A 25,176-nucleotide genomic window follows, 5' to 3' on the forward strand; every position below is an offset into this window, starting at 1 on the left:
TCAAAATGAGCTTATGGGTTTGATTTGTGAAGCATTGAAAATACAGCAGAAGCTACATTGTGCATACCGACCAGAGGCTTCTGGTGTGGTTGAGCAGATTAATGGCACAATCAAGAATAGGATTGGAAAAATGTGCTTAGCCACTGGCATGAAATGGCCAGACGTTTTACCTCTAGTTCTGATGACTATGAGATCTACTCCAGATAGAACCACTGGTTTGAGTCTGCACGAAATAATCATGGGACGTGCAATGCGCCATGCATTCGTGCCTGTCAATAAATTGGTGACAATAACTGATGATATGATTTTGGATTACTGTAAAGGCCTGGCTGACGCAGTTCATTCTGTGTTTCACCAGGTTGGAGAAGAAGCTACCACACTTGAGAAGAAGCAAGCCCATGATCTGAGTCCAGGAGACTGGGTGAGGATTAAGGTACACAGAAGAAGAAATTGCTTGATTCCAAGGTGGGGAAGGCCGAGACAAGTTATTCTGACTACGACGACTGCAGTAAAGTGTGCTGGAGTGAAGCACTGGGTACATGCAAGTCATACTCTGAGAGTTCCAAACCCAAAAGAAGGGACTGGTAAAGAGTATTTTGAAGAGTCAGATTCCAGTGATGATGAAGATACAGAATCAGTGAGGAAAGAAGCAGAAAAAGCTTCGAATGAATCACTGCGAGTATCAGAGAGAAGATCAGATTCTGTAAGAGAGCCTGAAGTTTCAAACAGCAGTGAAGGAAAAAGAAAAGAAAAGAGAAATCACACAGAGACTACTCCTGAATCAGAAGAGGAGGAGATTGAAGAACCACTTGAGATTATACTTGAAGAAGCAGGGTCAGAAGAAGATAGAGAGGGACAGATTGCGGAAGACCCCCGAGGAGGTGTAGGGAACATTCATGACGAGCTAGGTGGAGGGACAAGTAGACAGCAAGGAGATTGCGTGTCGGAGACCCGAGGAGGGACAGGAGTAGGGAAGTCTCAAATAGTGGTGAAGAAATCTGTGGAGAAAAAGAAAACTGCTATAAAACGAAAACAGAAGGCACTTGAGACAGAATTGGATGATGAGAATGAACAAACAGAGGGTCGAATTCTGAGAAAGAGAACTTGGATTGGAGAAAGAAGCAATAAAGAAATAAAGCCAAAAAAGGTGATAAAAGGAGATCGTTGGCCTAACAACAGAGTTAAGAGGCTGAGATACAGAATAATAAGAGCAAACACATCGAAAGCTGAACAAGTGAATGAAGTATCGAGTCAAAGTTCAAAAGTTGAAGGAGAAGAATCAAAGGAATCAAAAGAACCAGTAGAAATAAAAAGAGTAAGAAGACCCAACCAAAAGAACAGATCACCGGAATGGTCTTATGTGGCACTGTCTGAAGAAGGAAAAGAAGAAACAGTGACTCGAGATAATCCGGAAGAGATCTTGAGAGAAGTGGTTGAGGAAGATACTGGTGAAATCCTGAGAGTACTCTTGACTGATATTGGAGAAGAGTCAGATACTGAGGATTTTGATGTTGGAGATCTAATACAATTTGATGTTGAAGAAATTGAAGTGAAGAATGACAAGTATCCAAACTGAATAAAAGAAAGATTCACTTGGATTGAGTGAACGAGAAGATCTTTTGGAGAAACTGGAGGAGAAAAGAGTTTGAAACAATCGTTGAAGAATTTGAAAGTTCCCATTTCAGTAGTGGAGTAGTAGAGGTTAAAGCAAAATAGTAAAATGGCTAACATAGAGAATAATCAGAATAGATGTGCCTTCTTTCAAAGGTGGTGTAGGATGTGCTGCTGCTGTACTGGATTATTAATGCTTCTATGGGGTGTTTTAATTTTGTTAGTTACTTTTAAAGTTGAATTTGAGATGCATACAGAAAATGTGACAAATATAGAGAAGAATTCACAAAAAGTAGTTCCGATTAGAATAAGTAATACTTACATACATAAAGATAGGTCAATTAATAATTTTTCTAGTAATGTTTTTTCAAAATTGTTATATGAATATGTGAAAACAATGGAAGTGAGGGATTGCTACGTTTGTATGCAATTACCTGCATCCGTTTCAGAGGGTGTTACTTATCACCATTTACCAGCTACATATGGTATTTCTTGTAGTATTTTAAGTAGTGTTTTTTATTTGTTAGGGAAAGTAGATTATAAGATGTCTAACAGAGATAGTATTTTTGGACATTTGCCAATGAACAAAGAGCTGAATCCAGCTAAAGAAGCTAACACTTTTGGTGAGATTTTTATTGAAGAAAAAGGATTAACATTAGATTACATTTTTAAGAATAATTTAACTTGCAGTCTGAAAGGAGAAGAGAAAGCTTTCCTGGATATGGTAGAGGAAAGGAGATTGAACATGCATGAGAAAGCGGGAAAATATAAAGTGAGTGAGACAATTTGGGACATTGAGATGGGAAAAGAGTTGAAAAATGGGGCTAGTCCAACTTTAGCTCTAGATGCATCGCAAAAGGGTAAACTTTGCATTACGAGAAGGAAATCCCAATATGATACATATTTTGTTGGGACTAGTGAGTGCCATGATACATACTTCATTGCAACAGGTTGGGGTTTCAGAGGTGGAGAAGATACAATTTTTCCAGGAGTGTACTATGTTTGTGGGAACAAGGCTTATTACAAGTTGCCTGACCATTGGTATGGCACGTGTTATGTGGGCCTGGTTTTTCCGAAAATTTTTCATATAGATAAGATAAGAGATGTAGAAGATATTAACTTACTAATGCGTTTTAAGAGAGAAACTTGGTCTGAAATTGTAGGTGACATTTTTGGGGTTTTGATTCCAGCAGTGGAAATTTCTTTAAATGCTTATGGAATTCGGAAACTGTCCACAGTGGTTGATCGCTTATCGACAAATACCGCAGGAGGGTTTCTTTTGGTGAATACGGAATTAAGTGCCGTGCGTGCCATGTCTATGCAAAATCGACTTGCCCTTGATATTCTATTGGCCAAGGAGGGTGGAGTCTGTGGAATGCTGAAAGTTCAACATTGTTGCACTTACATTCCAGACGAAAGTAAAGACCTGAAGGTCTATATCAAAAATATTACTGATTTGCATGGAGAATTAGTACCATTTGAAGCTGAGAGTTTATGGACTAAAATAGCTAATAAAATGATAGCTGTTAAGGATTTTATTGCAAAAATAGGTAGTACTATTATAGGTAGAATATTGTTCCCTTTAACTTGTATAATTGTTGCTTTATTGATACTGAGATTAGTGTGTGTGTGTTGTAAAAACAGGGGAGGGAAAAAGAAATTGGATAAAGAAAAGAAAAACAAGAGGTTGAAAAGAGAACCGCAAGAAATTGAATTAGAAGAATTGAGGGAGAGTGTTTATTTAGAGACAAAGAGGGATGATGAAAGAGTGACTGGTGTGTAATGATGTATGAGGAGAAAAAGACATTTTCGATTTCTCCTAAAATGGGACTAAATTTTCACTAATTTTTTTTTTTGGGTTTATTTGGTGATAAAATCACCAAAGGGGGGATTGCTGGAGCGGAGTTTTCAGTTTGAAAATTCAGTGGCTTTTGAAGCTCTGGTATGTCTATTCGTTGTACTAATTTATTAATAATTAATAATTAATTATTTGTCTTGTGCAAGTGTGTTTATATTAATCAATCCGTTTGTCTTAACAAGAGAGAGAGTTACACGAGGGTACGCATAAACGTGCTGATTAATTATAATGTGCGTGTTTTCATGTTTAAACGTTGCTATGTGCTGTTTATTTTTGAGCACAAAACGCTTTCCGAATTAATGCTTTTCTATGTTGCAAAAGCTAGATAAATACATACACATAAGGGTATTAGTGGGGTTAACACTGTTTAATCACTATGCTGTAGTAACGATTGTTTTTGTCTCTTTAATTAAGATGGTCTATTGAGGCCTATGATGGCCTAGAAAAGATGGCCGATTTGTAAGCCTGGCTGTGATTTATAATATGAAAACTGTGACGAGGGAGACCCCTGCTGGAAATGGTCCTGAAGCTAACTGACCATGGTCCTTGCTTGCTTGTTTGAAAACTTTCCATGAGGACAGCAGCAGTTTTGGGAGATCTCCAAGTGAAATGAAAATGTCCTTGGCAGCCTTGGGAAACAAAGGAGCCTTAGAGAAAAACTCTGAACTGTGGCTCGATTGCCGAGGAGAAGTAGAACTAACAAGATACATTTTTTATTTCTTGGTTCCTGTTCCGTAGTCTTTATTTTGTGAACTTTTCCTGAGCGGAGATTTTCAAATGTAGCGATGTTACATCCTTTCCTTCTCGCTCTGCTCAGCAGGTCCGGCGGACATTACAGCTTTTTCTATGTTTCCAATGTATCTTTCCATTGTTTTAGACACTATAAGAAATGTTAGCCTAGAGAGGGTTTTTTGCCACTTGCCATTTTGCCTTTGCCGCGTACCGAATCTGCGTTGCTGAGGATCGATGCTGAAGGGACTTCGTCTTGAGAGACATTTACCGAGAGACTTGTCCTGACCTGTTCTGACATTTAGCTAGAATAGGTAACTATGAGAAAATGATTTACTCTGATTGATTTCATTTGACTAATTTTAGATAAAGCAATATAATTTTAAACATGGTGTTGGATATTCTTTCTTGTCAATTATTGGGTTTACATTTTGATCATTGCTGTATATGTTGTATAGATTATGTTTAAGGACAGTCACAAAAACCAGGTCTTATCGACCTCGATATAGATGCAGGGTGATTAGGAGTTTTCTTTCCACAGGTTTATTGCTGGTAGAGTATTTGAGCGTATGTTAGTGTAGTGAAATGGGCCCTAGCGTATGATGTATGCATGTGCGTGTAACTGTGAGATTACTCTATCCGTGGTAGTGGGAATATTATACACACCCTGATCTCTATCACTTCACCCGCCACCCCACAGCAGCAAAGGTAACCTCCCCGCATTGTAGGCAAGAACCACATGGCCCGCAGCTCAAAGAACGAAGGCCGGGACATTAAATACAGAAGCGCTGCCCTGCTGCCCAGTGGCCACCAGTGGTACTGCAGCCGTCCCCACTAAGCAGCAACAAAAGATACAGAGACCTGTGTGGTGCGAAAGGCCACAGCATTGCTATTGATGTTCATACTACCCCACCACAAGTAACTGCAAGGGAAAGGAACAGGACAACCCCTGTCTGCCTGGCATGAAGTCAAACACAGCCCACAGAGAGAGAAGCGGCGCTTACAAGGAGACAGATTGCATGACCTCCAATGTCCAGCAGACTCTCTGGGGCAACCCTGCGCAGGAAGCACCTCCAGCAAGCACAGAAGCTGTCCTGTCCAGCACAGCATGGTGACTACAGCGCCACCCTCTCCCCACTAGCAACAGTCGGCATGACCGGCAAGTCAAGCGCAGGAAAAGGGGCAAAAGGAACTGCTTTTGTCGCATCTGCGCAGTTCGCTCCGCACCTCATGGGACAATGACCACTTCGACGTGTGGAATTAGCGGCCATCTTGGATTAGGCCCAAATGCCAACTTAAGCGAAACAAACACAAAAGGGTAATTAATGCATAGAAATAATGAATCTAATGTTAACCAATTACTAATCCCTCTATGTGCTTGTATATATCTAGCGTATAGCGACATTTAAAGCAATTATATTCACCTTTTCAGTCCTCCTCCCGGGCAACATTACAAAAGCCACATATATCATGCAGTATTCTATTACCACATATACTATTGTTAATATGCGTACAGTTTTTAGTTACAATTATTATTTAGCCATGCAAAATGCAAATCCCACGTATAATTCTGATTTTAATATAGAAATAAAATTCAATAATGTTGATTAGTTTACATGCATCACTCATTTAATAATATTACAATTAATAGATTATGTAATTAGTATTTTCATGCAAAATGGAGGAGGTATACAACATTTTTCACTACCCGCTCCATCAATCCCCCCTTTGGTGATTTTATCACCATACTTTTAAAATTTTGTATTAATTTGTCATGAAAGCGAAATGAATTCTTTGTGTTAATTCACATTTCTGTTTCCCCAATCTCTTCTCTTTTTGCTGTTTTATACATGCTATCTTTCATCTCTTCTAATTCTACTTCTTCAAATTCCCTCTCTTGTCTTTATTTTGTCTTCTTTTAAAATTTTCTCTTTTTAACTTTTTCTGTATTTTCTTTCTTTTATAACATAGACATCCTAATCTTAAAATTAATACTAGGAAAATCACTCATGTTAATGGAAATAGGATCCTACCTATGAATGTACTACCTAAATTTACTAAGAAGTCTTTAATAGAAGAAAGTTTCTTTCCAATCTTTTCCCAAACACTTTCAACCTCCAGTGGTGCAGTTTCATTGTGCAATTCAGTAATATTTTTAATGTAGATCTTCAGATCTTTACTTTCGTCAGGAATGTAAGTACAACAATGTTGAACCTTCAGCATTCCACAGACTCCACCCTCTTTTGCCAATATTATATCAAGGGCAAGTCGATTTGGCATTACCATGGCACGCATGGCAACCATTTCAGTATGTACCAATAAAAATCCTCCAGCAGTGCTTGTTGACAAGCGATCCACTACTGTTGACAATTTTCTAATTTTGTGTGCATTCAGAGATATGCTCACTGCTGGAATCAATGCTCCAAAAATGTCTTCCACAATTTCTGACCAAGATTCTCTTTTCCTACGTGTTAGTAAACTACCTAACTTATGTACACCATCTTCTCCTCTTCCCATGTGGAATATTTTTGGGGAAAACCAGGCCAACATAACATGTTCCATACCAATGGTCTGGCAAACGATAATATGCTTTGTTCCCGCAGATAAAATATAATCCAGGAAAAACTGGATCATTTCCTCCTTTAAATCCCCATCCACCCATGATTCGATATGTATCATAGCATTCACTGTTACCTACAAAATAGTTATCATAAGCAGTTTGATTCCTTCTAATACACAACTTTCCTTTCTGTGGCCAATCTAAAGCCATAGTTGGGCTAGCTTCTCCCTTCAAATGTTATTCCCTTTCAACATCCCAGACTGTCTTTTCCTCTATTCCTTCCGATACGTTCCTTTGCATTTTCAATCTCCTTTCTTCAACCATATCTAAAAAAGTATTTTCTTCTTTCTTTAAACTGCAAGCCACATTATTTTTAAATATATATTCTAATGTTAGTTCCTTAGTTTCTAAGAAAAATTCACCTAACACCTTTGCAGGCTTTACTTTATTCAATGTATTAATTGCAGGTACTTGTGAAAATATGTTATCTACATCTGAAAAATAATATTCAAGTTTCCCTATTTTGTAAAACAGACTAGCTATTACACTACATGTTATTCCATATGTTACTGGAGGGTGATGGTAGGTCACTCCCTCAGATACATATGAAGGTAGCTGCATACAGACATAGCAGTCCCTTACGTCCATTGTCTTTACATATTCATACAAAAGTTTTGAAAACACATTGTTAGAAGAATCATTTATAGACCTCTCTTTATGTAAATAGTTTCTATCTATTTTAGTCGGATATACTATATTAGTTTTATTCTCACTATGTCCTTCTATTGTGTCTAGTGTAACTTTAAATGAAATCATTAATGCTAACACACTCCATAGACGCATCAGTAATCCTGTACAACAAAAACACATTTTAAGCCATATTTTTAGAAATACACATCTAGCTTTTCTACTTTCTGTGTTTGCCATTTTCGTAAAATGATCAGTGTCTTTTGACTTAGCCTCTTCTACTTCACAACTAGTTTTGTCTAACCCAAGGCTCTAAGCACGTACTTGGTTCTATCAGTTATGCTCTTTCCAGTATTTTATTGTTTTTCCATTAGCAGCATCTTATCTTGTCTTTTCAGTTCGGCATTTGATCGTCTTTTACTTTCCTTTCATAATGTGGATACAGAACTTCCTGAACATCCGATTCTTCTCCAATATCGGACAAGATAACTCTCAGGATTTCCGATTCTTCGTCTTCCTCAACCACTTCTGGTACAGTCACCTCTGGATTTTCTTGGCTATCCGCCTCTTCTTTTATTTCAGGCAGGGCCACAGACGACCATTCCGGCGACTTATACTTCTGGTTAGGTTTTCTCGTTCTTTTGTTTTCCTCTACTGTAGTTTTCTCATTTTTCGATTTTTCTTGACTTGATATTTCATTCACTTGTTCAGCTCCAGGTGAATTCACCCGTTTCAGTCGATATCTTAGTCTCTTTATTTTGTTTGGCCAGATTTCATCTCTTGCTGATCTTTTCAATTTACTTCCGTTATCATTCTTTTCAGCTCTCCATGCTCTCTTTCTCAGGACTTGACCTTCTGGTACTTCTTCATCACTTTCCTCCGATTCTGTTTCAACTTTTCTTTTGCCTGCAATTGTTTCTCTTTCCACCACTTTTATTTTCCCTACTTCTGTCCCTCCTCGTGGTTCTTGCACACGATCTTCCTGCTGACTAACTTTCCCTTCCTCTAACTGGATGTTTCCATTCCCTACAACTCCTCAGGGGTCTTCCGTGACAATCTTTCCCTCACTCTCTGTATCTGGCACCTGACCATCTACTTTTGTTATCTCAGGTGGAATTTCTCTCAGCTTTCCATCAGGAACTTCTTTATCGAAAATTTCTTTTATTGCCTCTTCAATGTCTTTTCCTTTTCCCAAATGTACCTGGATTTGTTCAGTCTCTGAGTCTGATCTGGTATCAGAAATCTGTAGCTTCCTTCTCAAGGGAATATTTTCTGGGGCAAAGGTCAAATTTTGCTCTGACTCCCCCCTTTCAGGATTTTCTCTTGTTCTTGCTTCTTCAACATCTGATTCAGAACTAGTCTCTGACTCATCAAAATATTCTCCTTCCTTGTTATCCACTGGATTTGGAATTTTCAATGTGTGACTAGCATGGATCCAGTTCTTTATTCCAGCACACTTCACAGCTGTTGTTGTGGTCAAAATCACTTGTCGTGGTTTCCCCAACGTGGGACCAGACAGTTCCTTCTTCTGTGTACTTTAATCCTCACCCAGCCTCCTGGGCTCAGATCATGAGCTTGCTTCTTTTCAAGAGTGGTGGCATCCGATCCAACCTGATGAAACACAGAATGAACTGCGTCAGCCAGCCCCTTATAGTAATCCAACGCCAAGTTAGCAGTCGTCACTCCCCTGCTGAAAAAATCTAACCTTGACCCAAGCTGCCATAAAAATTACCGACCCATATCACTCTTGCCTTATCCAATCAAGATCATGGAACGGCTGGTCAGCAGAGGCCTGGCCCTGTTCCTGGAAACCAATAACATCTTGGAGGAAGAGCAATTCGACTTCAGACCAGCACACGGGACTGAGTCAGCTTTGCTGACGGTGCTGGACGATCTACGAATGAGGGCGGACAGGGGAGAGTCAGCAACTCTTATTCTGCTCGACCTGTCCGCCGCTTTCGATACGGTAAATCATGACATCCTACTGACCAGACTGCAAAACATCGGAGTCGGGGGAGCTGCGCTTGGCTGGTTCCACTCCTATCTGTCAGACAGGCAGCAGGCAGTAGCAATTCCTCCGTACCAGTCGGAATTTGCTCCTGTTCCTTTCGGGGTCCCACAAGGGTCCGCAATAAGCCCAATACTCTTTAATATTTACATGCAACCCCTGCTGGACATCATCAAGACTTATGGTATCAGCGTGATCAACTATGCGGATGACACGCAGTTGATGATTTCCCTTGATGGTACTCAGGCAGACTCACTCGAAATTTTCCACTCCTGTCTGCGGGAAATGACATCATGGCTCAAACAGAACTCCTTGCAATTCAACAGTGAAAAAACTGAAATAATGCATTGCAAAGTAGGCAGAGTCACCAGAAGTCTTCCTTTAGACTTCTGGCCTCTGGAGCATAGGAAGTCACTAAAGGTAAAGGCAGTAAGGAACCTCGGAGTGAGCTTCAACGAGAACCTGAGTCTCGAGACCAATGTCAACAAGCAGGTAGGCAGCTGCTTCGCTCTATTAAGAGGGCTGCGTAAACTGTTGCCTCTTCTACCAATACAGGTCAGAGCCACTGTAGTAAGAAGCACTATTCTCAGCCGCCTAGATTATTGCAACTCCCTATTATTGGAGTCTCCTGCCTATTTGATCTCTAGACTTCAGACTATTCAGGCAGCCGCGGCCAAACTGACTCTCTCTCGAGGGCGAAGAGCCTCCACTACCATTGCCTTGGCAGACCTCCACTGGCTTCCTATACGCCAGAGAATTCTGTTTAAATCCCTATGCACTGTCTTTAAAGCAGTACACGGGATGGGCCCTCGTCCACTTCAACACAAATTTAAGTGGTATGAACCCACTCGGTCCCTTCAATCATCCTCTTCCAGACTTATTGACACCCCCAGGTTTAGGAAAGTCACCTGTGGTGGGAGAGCCTTCAGCATAGCGGCAGCACATCTGTGGAACAGCCTACCTATCGACATCAGGAAAACAGATGAACTGATGGCCTTCCGAAAAAAGGTGAAAACCTGGCTCTTTCCCAGAACCTAATGGTTTCAGACTCACAAGACTCCCTTCCTTGCTCTCCCTGCTGCACAAAGTTTTTAGCTATTGTACACAGCGCCAGGATGCCCGTAGGGTTACAGAGCGCTCTATAAATGCCATAAATAAATAAATAAAATAAATAAAGTCATCAGATATAGGCAACAGCTTGTTGACTGGTATGAACACATGGCGCATTGCTCTTCCCATGACAATTTCATGGGGACTCAGACCTGTGTTTCTATCTGGAATAGATCTAATAGTCATGAGTACTAGAGGCAAAACATCAGGCCATTTCAAACCTGTGGCTAAACACATTTTTCCCATTCTGTTTTTAATGGTGCCATTCCTTTGTTCCACCACACCAGAAGCCTCTGGGCGATAGGCACAATGTAGTTTCTGTTGTACATTCAATGCTTAACAAATTAATTTCATGATCTCATTATGGAAATGCTTTCCTCTATCTGACTCAATTGTAACTGGGAACCCAAATCTAGGGATGAATTCCCTCAAAAGCAGTTTTGCTACTGTAATTCCATCACTTCTTCTTGTGGGGTATGCTTCTACCCATCTGGAAAACAAGCAGACCATTACTAGAACATACCTCAACCTGTTACAGGGAGGCATTTCAATGAAATCAACCTGCATTTTGGTGAAAGGCCCTCCTTCTCGACCTATCGTTCCTAGACTTACCACTGTTTTTCTTCCTGGATTGAATTGCTGACATATAAGGCATCTTTGACAAAGGCTTTCAGCTACAAGTCTGAATTTTGCATTGTACCAGGTCTGCTTGAATGACCTTATCATCGCATCTCTCCCTATGTGTGCTTGTCCATGATACATCCGTGCCATGGCAGACACCATGCTATCAGGCATTACTGGTCTTCCATCTCGATAAACCCACACATGATCTGTTTCCCTTGGTGCACATCCTGCTTTCACCCATTGTTTCATTTCCTCATCTCCTGCTTCTTCCTGCAACTGCCTCACTTCTTCCCAGGTACTCACAATGTTAGTAAAGAATAGGGGGTACAAATTCATTTCTCTTTCTTTTGCCCTGTTGATCAAATTTTGATTGCGTGCACAATATTGAGCCATATCGTTGGCATACCTATTCCCAACTGCAATATAATCTCCCGTCTGACAGTGGGCAGCACACTTCACAACGGCTAATTGCTTAGGCAGCTGTATCGCCTCAAGCATCTTCCCAACCACTTCAGCATTCTTTATATGAGTTCCACTTGAAGTCAGAAATCCTCTCTGCAGCCATATCTGGCCGAAATCATGCACAACACCAAAGCCATACTGACTATCAGTTATCACAGTCACTCTCACGTTCTTTCCCAACTTGCATGCTCTAGTCAAAGCAACAAGCTCAGCTACCTGGGCTGATTGTACTCCCTTCAGGTAAGATGCTTCCATTACTGCTGCAACTGTACATACTACATATGCTGAACTCAGAATTCCTTCATCTGTTCTCAAGCATGACCCGTCCACACACATCACAAAATCACTTTATGACAAAGGTACATCTTTTATATCAGGACGTGGTTTTGTACAGAAGTCGAGTACATCCAAGCAATCATGATTCACTTCGTCTCTGACTTCTACATTCTCAGCATCAGGCATCTCACAAGGCTCACATTTGTTGCACCTAAGATGACTTTCTCATATTTAGTCAGACAACTATGCGTCATGAACTGAGTGCGGCTCCTTGTTAAAAGGATTGCCACATCATGAGGTACAAACACTCGCACAGGATATCTCATCACAAATCCTTCACTCTGTTCCAGACTCTTACATGTGGCAGCCACCGCTTTCAGACAACCTGGCAATGCTACAGCTACAGGGTCAAGCATAGACGAAAAGTATGCAATTGGTCTTCTTAATTTTCCATGTTTCTGTATTAATACAGAGAGTGCACATCCATTCCTCTCACTGCAGTACAACTCAAATTCCTTTTCATAGTCAGGCATTCCCAATGCTGGTCCTTCACACAAACTGTCTCTCAATTGCTTAAAAGCTGCCAATTCTTCCCTACTCAATTCAATGGTATCTTTTACATCACTTCTCGTCAGGCGTACCAAAGGTTTTGCGATCAGGGAAAAGTTACTCATACACTGACGACAATATCCAACCATTCCAAGAAACATTCTCACTTCTCTTTGCGTCATTGGAGCTCTCATTCCTTTTATTATCCTGATTCTGTCTGTAGTTATCCTTCTCAGCCCTTTTTCAATTTTGTGGCCTAAATATTGTACTTCCTTCTGACAAAGTTGCAGTTTCGATGGGGATACTTTAAGTCCTCCATCCGCCAAATGATTTAGTAATGCTATGGTGTCCATTACACAAGCTTCTTGAGTCTTTGACGCCACAAGCAGGTCGTCAATATACTGCACTAGTACTGAATTTTCGGGCATTTCTAGGTCTTCTAAGGACTTTTTCAATATCTGATTAAATATCGAGGGGTTTTCTGTATACCCCTGTGGGATTTGGCACCATGCCAAAATACGTTCTCCAAACCGGAACGCAAAAATTTGTTGGCTGTCATAATGCAATGGGATGGAAAAGAAAGCATGGTACAGATCAATCACTGTATACCATTCTGCATCATGTGGAATCTGATACAAAATCACAGATGGATTTGGTACAATGGGACAATATGACACAACGATTTTGTTTATTTTTCTTAAATCTTGTACTATTCTGAACGTCCCATTAGGCTTTTTCAGAGCCATAATTGGTGAATTACATGGACTACTCATTATTTCTCACAAAATTCCTTGTTTAACCATTTTCTCGATTATGGGAGTAACTCCTTCAATTATCTCAGGTGTCAATTTATATTGAGGGACATTTGGGTAGCTTATTCCTTCCTTTACTGTTATTTTTACGGGATCCTCATTTTTCATTAATCCTACATCTTCTCCTGTGAAATCCCAAACTTACTGTCTGTTTCAATTCTTTTGGTAGTTCGTCAGGGTTGAATACAGCAAATGCTTCAGTAATCTCAGATTCCATATTAGCCATAGTCATTTTATACAGTACGTCTTCATCAGGGGTCTCAAATGCTATACCATCAGGGGTACAAAATATAGTGCAATTCATTTTGCACAATAGGTCTCTGCCTAACAAATTTACAGGACTTGAATCGCACACAACAAAGCGGTGCATTTCGGAAAATTTCCCTATATTGACTCTTACTGGTTCTGTGAGGTATGTTTTAATTTGTCTGTTGGAAACTCCAACTACTTGGATTGTTTCGTCCGAGAGAGGAAGGTTCTTAACATCAGCTGATCTAACAGTTGATCGGATAGCACCAGTATCTACTAGGAAAGTAATATTCTCATTATTTACCTTTCCATCTACAAAAGGGCCTGTCTTATCTTATCTACTTGTAGAGTTGCGCCAAGTACGCACCCTTCTTCCTCCCTTCGGCACCGTCAATAACCTTCTTCTGACTCACTTTCATAGCGTTGTAGCCAATACTGCGAAACAGCCCTAGCGCGCGGCAGCTTAGATACCTGTTCTTCATTGTAGAATCCTGTCTCATTACTGTATTTCTGTGAATTTACGCTCTGTGGAAAAGGCGGTTTTGACGCCTGATTCTGTTGGGCAACAACCTGCTGCTGTCGCTGCAGCTGAGAACTCACCTCTTTCTGCACCTGCGGATTCAATAATGCATTATCACTATTAGTATTTGGGGGAAATTTACACTCGTATTTCCAGTGCCCTATTCTTCCGCAATTATGACAAGGCCATTTCTTTTTGGCTTCTTCTATATTGAATTGTCCCTTTCCTTCTCCAGCATTAAATTGAGGTTTTGGTCCTGTACCATTTGCTTGTTCAATCAGCTGAGCTTCCTGTCTTTATGCCACCTTTACCTTTGCCCACATAGCCTTTTCTTTTAATTTGCGCTGCTTGGCTTCAATTTCATCACTAAAATATTTTGCATGTCTTAATACTTCATCTATTTTCTTATTTTGCCAATCCACTGTATGCTGTTTAATCATTTCACTAATTTCTGGTCGTAGGCCATATACAAATCTGTATACAAAATGACTTAGATCCTTCTCACTTAAATTTTCATCACCACTAAACTGCTTAAAGGCTAGGATTAACCTCTCATAGTATGCGTGTACTGACTCCTTAGTCTCTTGATGTGATCGGTCAATTTGTACCCAATCGGTTTCTTTAGGAGGTACCTTGGTTTTCATGAAAACTATTACTTGTTCATATTTTTTCATAACCTCGGGGTCAGAGGCTCCTGTCTTTGGATCCCTAGGGTATTCTTGTATAGGCCAATTAATCATTAGTTTACACTCTGTCCACATATCTGCTCGTACTATTATGTCAAATAGACTATTTAAGTCAATCCACAAAACTTTTGATAATTGTAAAAACCTATCCACTTGCCTATACCACTCGACTGGCTTTTCGCGAATTCGAGGGAAATCATTCGTAAATGATAAAATTTTGCCTAGTCCAAGGAACATGTACATATCCCCCTCCTGGAATTTCTCTCATGGGACATTCTGTCACTGCTTTTTCTTTTTCTCTTACAGGGAAAGCTGCAAATGTTTTGTCTGTGGCATCACCTCGTTTTCTAAACCACCGACTTTTCCATTTATCTACATCTCCCCATTTTCTCAACAATATGATTATGTCTTTAATCTGAGTTATTCTTCCTGTGATGTTCAGATTTTCGATATCTTTCTCAGAAAAATCTACTCTGTAGAGTTTTTGTAAAGCTTTTACTTTTTCCATGTCTATACCCATTTCATTTGCCACCTCTTCTAGTCTTTCATGTACATTTTTTGCTCTCCAAGTTATGCTTTTGCTTAGAAATAATAATTCTTCATCCTGATAGTTTTTTAGCTTCTCTGAGGGGATAGTCCCTACTATTAATTCTTCCAAAACCATCCTTACCGTAGCCACATCTATAGATTGGGATTCTCTGTCTTTTCTCCGTAAACTCCTCAACCATTCACTCAATTCTTCTGAAGTAGGTCCTACTGGTTTTTCTTCATTACCTCGTTCTAGGTCTCTTGGAGTTTCTGATACAGATCCTGTAGTCATTATCAGTTTGTCTACTAAATCTCATCTGAACTCTGTCTTACCCTCTCAGTCTGTTTATTACTGTTATAAGGGACCGTTAGATAATGCTCATTATCTTTTTGTTTATCAAAAATAGGCATTACGGGACCTATAGTTACAGGAACAGTTACGGCTTCTAAGTTCTTAGTCAATTCCCTAATCTTTTCAGTCAATTCTAAAGTTGTTTTCGCTAATTCTTCAGAATTTTCATAACTCTTTTTATCATTCGGTCTTTTCTCTGTCTCTCTGACAGAAATATTTCTCCCTATTTCTTGTGATACTGGTTCAACTTTTATGTTTCGCAAAGTTTCTCTCATTGGGGCACTTGGTATCAGCATATTGGAATCTGGTTGATACGGGGGTGGATTTTTATAAAACATGTCGTCAAGAACATCATCCTCCGATTCATGCACTCCATGCCCTCCTGACTCTATATTATGTCTTTTCTCTGTACATTTTCTTCCACTAATTTCTTCAGCATGTCTCACAGGAAACAAACCAACAGCCATGTTTGCACTTCGCCATCTCCTCATTCTGTTATCATGATTCTCCTGTCCATGTGATCTACCATACATGTACCTATATCTTCCGCCACTCCTTTGTCTCTCTCTGTCGTGCATCTCATCTTCCCATTCTGTCAATGCTTCGAACTGTGTCGGTCTAGGTCCCGTTTCTAGATTCATCATTCTTTCTCTCAAATTTCTCAAAACCGCTAAATTAAATGAACCGTGTTCTGGAAATGCCAAAACTTCATCATCTTTTTTATACTTTGCCCAATTGTCTAACCAAATACATGTATGATATCCGTATTTCACAACCATAAAGGATGCGGGCGATTTCTGTGGAGGAAGCAACTGTCCTTCTCTAGTCTGTTTGCCCTTTTTAAATAAACCCTTGATTTTTCAAAACCAGGACTTTTTCTCCTTTTCTGGTGGATCGTAATACATCATTTTGTCTGTTCCGTATATCGCTTGATTTCTCCTACGACTATTCTGTTATTTTATCCAATCGTAGCGCGACTCACACTAACGTACCAATCCGGAGCGTCTATGTCACTTCTGCAACTCTCCAATCCCAGTGCGGCTCACACTAACGCACCAATCCTGGGGCATCTACGTCACCCTGTATTTCTCTAATACTAGTGCGGCGTACACTAACACACCAATCAGAAACGTCTATGTATCTTACGGCTCGCCAATCCCAGCGCGGTCTTTCTGATGTCAGCTTTTCTCCCACTCCTGCTTCTGCTGACCCCTCCTTTACAAAAATTTCTCTGTAAGCTCTTTACATTCACTTTTAACTTACAAATCTGTTAGTAACGACATAAAAGCGCCACCATTATCTGGTTCGATAACCAAGAATAGTTAATGACCTTTCTCACAAGAATTCCGTCTTTCCCGAGAGCAGCGCCTACCTCTGCCCTACCACGGAATCGTTACTTCCGTTGATAAAGTAGCACATCCCTCTACTTCACCCTTCTAGCAAGCATCAGCTAACCGATTCTCCAGAATTAAGACACCTAGTTGGAGACCCAATGCTCCTGAGAAATAAAACCAGAGTTTCACAATTAACCCGAATGCCTTCTCATTCACACACTTTCATATGAAAAATGTAGTTCATTGACACAGAATTCTATCTTTCCGAGAACAGCGCTTACCTCTGCTCTACTACAAAATTATGACACTCATTAATAAAGTAGCACTTCCCTCTACTCTATCCTTCTAGCACGCTTAGAGAACACCTATTACCTTTCCAGTGATAAGCGTAATCAGAGTACCTTCTGGACTCCTGGTACTTAAGACCACAATTTCACAGGTGACCTTTGCTAGCATACACTCCTCTCATACAGAAAATGTTTCTAATGGCAACACACGACGATGTTACCAAATCGAACCCAGACAATGCGTCGTGCAACTCCAATCGTCACACATTTTCCCCGTGTACCTACAGGGCAACAACAATTCCGTCTTTCCCGAGAGCAGCGCTAACCTCTGCTTTACTACGGAACCGTCACAAACTTCCGACTTCCTACATCCCAGAAGCCGTCAAAGAACATAGAACTCGACGCGACTTAACATAGAGTGTTAATACATAAACCAATACCAATAATGATCAATAAGCAATTTACAAGCAATAATCACCAAACCAAAACAATAAAAACCATCCTCTTGCTACCAGAAAAACTGATCCAGCGTAAAAACCCCTGGCTACGGGAAAACAAGCCGTACCGGTATCCTCCCTGCGTCACAGACCCAATGTCATACTAGCTCATTCACACATGCAGTCACTGGTGGGGCCCATAACACCAACACTCACATGTTACTTCCACACCGGTCTGCACACACAGGAGGGATGAATAATTCAAGCGCCGGACATGTGAGGGGAACACCTTATAACCTATAGGGAAGGAAAAGTTATTTACATAATATACATTTACACCCTATCACCTACAGATCCTTAATCCCAAAACATCAAGGCACTCCTCCCACTTCGGTCAATGGACCAAATTAGTTGGATTGGTTGATGGGGATTTAGAACCAGCTAAAACACATTTTAAGACTTCAGAATCTATCTCTTTAAATGAAACTCACAACTCATAATTTCTCGTTAATCAATAATTGTTTATCTAAAATTTCATAATGATTAAATTTGCATTTGTCTCGTTAAAGTCTAGAAAGTTTTATATCATATTTTGAGTAAATCGCAGAACATCATATTTACCTAATCTGGCTAATTGGAGTCTTCTAATTCATTTGACTCTGCATAAATTTGGCGTAAATTGTCCGGAAACAGGCCAAAGCCCAAAGTTCTTTGCTCAGCACGTTACAGTCCCAAAGATCAGCATAGGACCAGATACGTGCATGCAGCTATCATTGCCCATATATTTAGGAAAAGTTCGCAGTCATCAGGTAGCCGGGCAGCATCTAGACCCTCAAAGTTTCAGTAGCAGCCGTAGCAACAACCGTAGCAGCAGCCCTTAGCCCTATTCTACTACTTCTTTTATAATAAAATAAAGTGAAGAAGATAAATTTTTATATTTTAGAACAGTCGTGATTGGCTGGTTGAGATCGCCCGATGTCGGTTTTAGTCTTTCAGTTCAGTTAGAGGGGTGAGGTCATAAGTTAGTTGAAAAGTCGGCTTTTTCCGGTTTTAGTGTAAGGTTGATTGTTCTCGCGTCTTGGCAGTCATCCCGTTCCGTCCTTGTTCGAGTACATGGTGAACAAAGGTTACGACGAGGTTTGGAAAACTTTTGTCGCATCCGCGTAGTTCGCTCCGCACCTCATGGGACAGTGGCCACTTCGACGTGTGGAATTAGTGGCCATCTTGGATTCAGGCCCAAATGCCAACTTAAGCGAAACAAACAAAAAAGAGTAATTAATGCATAGAAATAATGAATCTAATGTTAACCTCTTACTAATCCCTCTATGTGCTTGTATATATCTAGCATATAGCGACATTTAAAGCAATTATGTTCACCTTTTCGGTCCTCCTCCCTGGCAACATTACAAAAGCCACATAAATCATGCAGTATTCTATTACCACATATACTATTGTTAATATGCGTACTAATATGCATTAGTTACAATGATTATTTAGCCATGCAAAATGCAAATCCCACGTATAATTCTGATTTTAATATAGAAATAAAATTCAATAATGTTGATTAGTATACATGCATCACTCATTTAATAATATTACAATTAATAGATTATATAATTAGTATTTTCATGCAAAATGGAGGAGGAATACAACATTTGTCACCACCCGCTCCATCCCTGCGCAGGAAGTGCCTCCAGCAAGCACAGAAGCTGTCCTGTCCAGCACAGCATGGTGACTACATCGCCACCCTCTCCCCACTAGCAACAGTCAGCATGGCCGGCAACTCAAGCGCAGGAAAGGGGCAAAAGGATCTGCTTTTCAGAAGTCAGCCCCAAAAGAAATCAGCGATGCAATGGCCCAAACGGCCACACATGGCAAGCGGCCCGCCCAGACACGCAAGCGCCTGCAGTGCTCAGCATGACAAGGTACACACGTAGGAGTAGTCTCAGCATTTCTACGCCCCAGTACCCTGACAGTAGAAGAAGAGGCACCGCCTGCCACCCCTGAAAAACACAGGGAGAGGCTGACAAACTCCACAGAGAGCCGAAAGAAACCCAGAGCCAAATGCAAGCAGTACCACCCAAGATAGCCACCACCAGCGAAGGGGAGAGACAGCCAGACGGCAACATCTCAAAGGAGCTGTCCCCAATGACAACACAAGAGCAGACTGGTGCAGAGCACGCACCACATGTGGCTGACCAAGGCCACCACCGGAGCAGAGGTAGTGTACAGACACCACCACACACTGCACCACAGGCACACCAAGTGCCAGAAGAGGGCGCCGGAAGCGCGCAGAAGGCCGCGCCAGTTGACCTGCCAGCACGGGCAGGTGCCCAGGAGATAGAGACATCTCAACAAGGAAGCACGGCTGAACGCAGCCCAGAGAACGACCACATCTCTGCTGCACCAGCAAAGCCCCGCTGTGGGCTGAAGACAACACAGAAGTGTCCTCCTTCGCACTGCCTCCAGATGGAGTCGGCGGTGACCCATGACAGGCAAGAGAGGAGTCGCACACTCCATATGGCAGACCTCCACAGCAACATGCGCTCCAACAACCAGCGACACGTGACCGACGTCACGTCGCCCAGCAAGCAAGGAGCACACCACAGAGTAACCAGTCCAGACAAGCACGCCAGGGTGAAGGCAGAAGCAGGCAATACAACAGCGCCGCCTCGAGGTCCAAGCGCAACGCCCTCGAAGAAAGAAGAGAGTGCCCTGTCATCCCGAAAACCGGATGAACACAGGGGTGCTGAACAGACCAACAAAGGGAGAAGACCGAGGACTCGCTCAGCAAGCCAAGAGCACACCCTGACACACCAGACAGCCACCAAGGTGGACCGACGTCCCTGGATACAGCTCTATGGGTGAACCGAACATAAGCCACAGCAAGCGCAAACCGCGTCTCATCCCTACGCTTCCCCAGGCGACCGTCCATCCCCAAGAGTCAGCAGTCTAGGTCAAGTGGCATCCCTCCTCCTGTCCGCAGATGCCACGGGTGAAGATCAGCACTGAGTGTCCGTCCTCACACCGCCTCAAGATGGAGTCAGCAGTGGCCCAAAGCCAGGCAAGAGAGGATCCACACTCTCTACGTGTCAAGCCGCCACAGACACTCAACCTCAGCAAGGCTCATGGCTGCCAAATTCCTCCTGACATCCAACTCTCCCAGCAAGTCACCATCACCTGCCATCCCAAGTCACCACATGGCTGGAAACCACCATCACGCTAGCCATCAGCACACGCGTCAAACACCACTACCAGAGTACCGATGAACTTGAGTCCTACACCATTGCCACATCAGCCAACTAAAGAAATCAGAAGCTACCTGTGAACCTGGCCTACACCGGAACCGCAGCAGCGAGAACAAGTCTTAGCCAAGACCCACCCACCCATGAGGGTTGTGCCTGCGACTAAGTAACGGCTCCTCGGCGGTCCTACAGCTGCCCCCAGTCGGCACACAAGCGGCTCCAGTGCAGCCCTCTTGAAGTCCCGCAGCAACCCAAACAACGGGCCTCCCCAGGAGGGAGTGCGAGAAGAGACATTGCCCCACCCACAAGTTGTCGGTTACAGCCAAGCGGTTCAACAGAAGCAATTGATCAGGCAACACTTCTGTGAACTCTCACCTGGGACTCCATCCATGTCCATGACGCAACCCACTATAAAGAACTGTTAGAACTCATCACAGACCATGACCGACATCAGCAAGGTGGGAGCCATCCCAGACCACAAGACGTGTCATCATCAGTGAACTGACTGTATGCAGCGGACGTCTCCAAGCCAGCAGTCGTGTCCTGAACCCCTCAGGTTAAACTGTGGGTGCCTGCCGAGAAGATCCTGCTGCAAGCAAAGTCACCAGCTCATGTCTGACGTTGTCCTGCCACCTGACGTAGAAGACTGAGGGACCCTGTGGTATTTAGTTAGCTGTTTGTTTTGTCCCCACAGGTGGGACTAAAGTTTTGTTTGTTCTTCAATAAAGTTGGGGAGGAATGTAGTGTCCTGCGGGACACGCTCTAGTGTCCCACAGGAAGCTGTACTCCCAGCCACTCCCCTGAGGGCTGGACACACTGCACCCACACACTCATCCATCACGGGTGTCACGAGTGACGTGGGCCTGCCAATAAAAGGACCCGGGTGCACTTGCTCGTGGCCAGTTACTGCTATACAGATCCTGGTGTCCGTGACCATCATTGCCGTAATGTGGGACTGAGGCCCAACTCTACCGGGCACTTACATGAGGCAATTGGGGCTAATCTGAGCCCAGCTGCATTGTGAACAATCATGGGTGCCCTGTGGGATCAGGCGGCCCAAAAGTACTGTCGTCACAACCAGTGCCCTCAGCCACCTGGGGACAAAGAGTGCAGGAGACGTCCTGAAACCCCAAGCAAGCACAGGACCTGACACGGGCCGTGACCTGCTTCTAAGATGGCAGCTGTGAACATCAAAATGTGATCACCCGTGCGCAAGGATCTGGGCACCTTGTGGGAGCCCCTGCAGTGGCTCTGAGGCTGAAAATGAGCAGCACTCCTTGACGGAAGACACCAGCCTAAGGTGGGCCCGTGAGATGCTCCCCACGTGTGACTGATGGTGCGTGGGCTGGCACGTGACCCGGGGGCGAGGGAGGCACTGTGCCTACAGGGATACGATGACTGTCGCAACTGGGAAGGGCACTGCCTCACCTGACAGCGAAGGGAAGACCCCGGGACCCACTGCATTGGCCAAAACTGGTGAACAGGCACACCAGCCCCTCCAAAGCGATAATAGTCACGCTAATGGTTATGAGCACCAGGACCTCCAATGGACGACCCGGACAAAATGAACTACCATTAGAATGGATATTTGTACTCTTGGTCTACACTTTTGTCGTTTCAGAAGTACTCCTCCCTTCAACAATCCAGCGACACTGGCACCTTTAGGCCGCTGTAGATATATATATATAAAACTATTTTTGGTCCTGACAAAGCCCTCTGGATCTCCTTCTGAGACCGCTCAAAAGCACGAAACATGTTGACCGTAATATATGTCCATTAGGGACATATGGTTTACCTATCTACAGAGGGACATAATATCCCTTAGAGCAGCACGCCTCATGTTATTTTTAATAATGACAGAGGGATCACCCCAATAAAACTATTCACTCTCCCTCCAGCCATTTTGTAACACTCTATTTAGGACTTCATTGCCACTTACACCCACGCACCCCTACGGCTCCATTAAAAGATCTCCGCTAAAGAGACCCTTCGGGGGACCCGTAGGGCATTGCAGCGCCAGCCCGACGAGGAGCAAAGCCCAATGATGAAGCATGACATCCTTCGGGTGTGTGAGGGCATTAAGATGAGGACACACTGTCCCCCATAGATAGAGCAGCACACGACCAAAGTACTTTCCACTCCCTCTTTTGTCTCTTAATAGAAACGGTGACTCCCTTTTGGTATTAGTTTAACTTCGGTAGCTCGAGTCACTGGACCTCATAACTAGCTCCTAGTGTCCCCCCTCTTCATAAATAGCATTATAATGTTTAGCCCAGGGGGTGTGGAGGTAGCTGAGCTTGGTGTGTTTGAAGCTAGTGTTTCTAGATGCTTGGCTTGTGTGCTGTGGTGTCGTTTTCTGTTCCTTGGCCGCCAGTTCCTGCCGCAGTGTGCCCTCCCATTGAGTTGTGACCCTCTGATTGTGGCCCCATTGACATTGAGAGGATAGTTTTATAGAGACAGGACACCAGTTTCCTACCACTCCCGAACGTGAGTGTTTACAAGGTGTTGTGTGATTGGGGTTCAGTCTGTCCCTCTCCCCATGTGGCCTGTATTGAGCCCATGAGTGACCAATATATCAGGAACTGGGATCTCATCAGATCTTCAAATCTTTGCAGTGCACCATTCGAGTAGCAGTCCCCTATAGTAAGTATCCAAGCCTCCGCCCACTCAGCCATCCGACGAACTGAGGGGATCCCCTCCTGACTGTGGGGAGTTCCAGCAGTGGGAGTGCCGGGTTGTAAAGGGGTTTATTCTTGGTTTTTCGCACTGTCCTTTTCCAACACTTTATCGCAACCTCTCGTATCAACGCATGGTCCGGTGCCTTAGCTTTGCTGCCCAGCATCAGGGCAGTTGAAGCCTCCTCGTTCTCGGTGTCTCGGAGGGAGTCCAGCTCTTCTCTTCTCTCACCTCCTCGTCACCAGGTCAGCCATTGCAGTTGCGCTGCTGCGTAGTAAAGTTCTAGGCCAAGCACAACCAGCTCCCCTCCCCAATCGGCCATTGGAGGAAATGAACTGAGATCCTCTGTCGTCCCCTTTTCAGTTCCCTCAGGAGGGTGTTCGTGGCTCTGAGCCATGCCCTTGAATCCAGATCTGCAGGGCTGTGAACTAGTAAAGGACCCAGAAAGTGGCTGTGGCTTGAGGCGAGCGCATGGTGGGTCCCAGGTTGCCATCTCCAGCGTCTCTGTCCCAGTGGTGACCTCAATCCCCAGGTATTTAAATGTCATCAGCTCCCATTTTATGTTTAGGCTGAGAATCACCTGTGGGGCCACTGGTAGAGTGGGGGAACTGGGAATAGTGTATTTCCCATGTGAAGCTGCCCTTGGAGTTGTGCGTCAAGATGGGTGGGTGTAGCCGCGTTGTGTATGTACCTGCTGATCTTCCACGGCCGTCGGGGGTGGTCGGAACGTCCCCTCCGGGTAGAGGTCTGCAAAAGTGTGTAGATTCATCTTTTGTGCCAAGTCCCTGCCAATGCCTTCTCCTGTGGTGAACAGCATTGGGTCATGTGCTAGAGGCATGGACGGGGCATAGAGAATAGGAGCAACAGCTTTCTTACGCAATTCGTTCCAAGCCCAACGTAGGGTCTCCACTGTGTCTATATCTTCCCTAGGGCGTCTGTAAGCCTTAAACAGAGCAACCTTTAGGGGAAGTGGCGCTGCAGCGTCTGTCTCAACAGCTGCTGAGGCTGAAAAGGAGTGGGGTGTACCCAATAGTGTAGAAACTGAGCTTGTGCACTCCATGCATACAGTTGCATGTCCGGGGCCCCTAGTCCACCCTGACGCAAAGGGAGTGTTAATAGATCCCACGAAATCCTTGCCTGTCCACCCGCCCAGACCAGGGAGATCAACAGGGACCGTAGGGTTTTAAAAAAGGCTTGTGTAAGGGGAAGAGCAATGTTAACAAATAAATAAAGGAATTTAGGCAATGCCACCATCTTAAACAATGCTATCCTCCCAGTTAACCCCTTCCATGCTGCGCAAATTCCGCCGCTGTGCTGACGGTTTGTTGCGCGGGCGTGGTCATGACGGAACGGTTCCGTCATGAGCACAGCTCAACCGTGGCTCATGACGGAACCGTTCCGTCATGAGCACCGAAGGGGTTAAAGAGAGCGGGAGCCCAGCCCACGCTGCGGTCTTCTCTTCCAGCCAGGTTATGACGCGTCCATAGTTCATATTCCATATGACTTGTATATCCCTACTGATCCATATACCCAACTACTTCACAGGCTCTACTGTCCATTGAAGAGGGAACTCAGA

The sequence above is a fragment of the Triturus cristatus genome, chromosome 7 (assembly GCF_964204655.1).
Source record: "Triturus cristatus chromosome 7, aTriCri1.1, whole genome shotgun sequence".
Taxonomy (NCBI): Eukaryota; Metazoa; Chordata; class Amphibia; order Caudata; family Salamandridae; genus Triturus; species Triturus cristatus.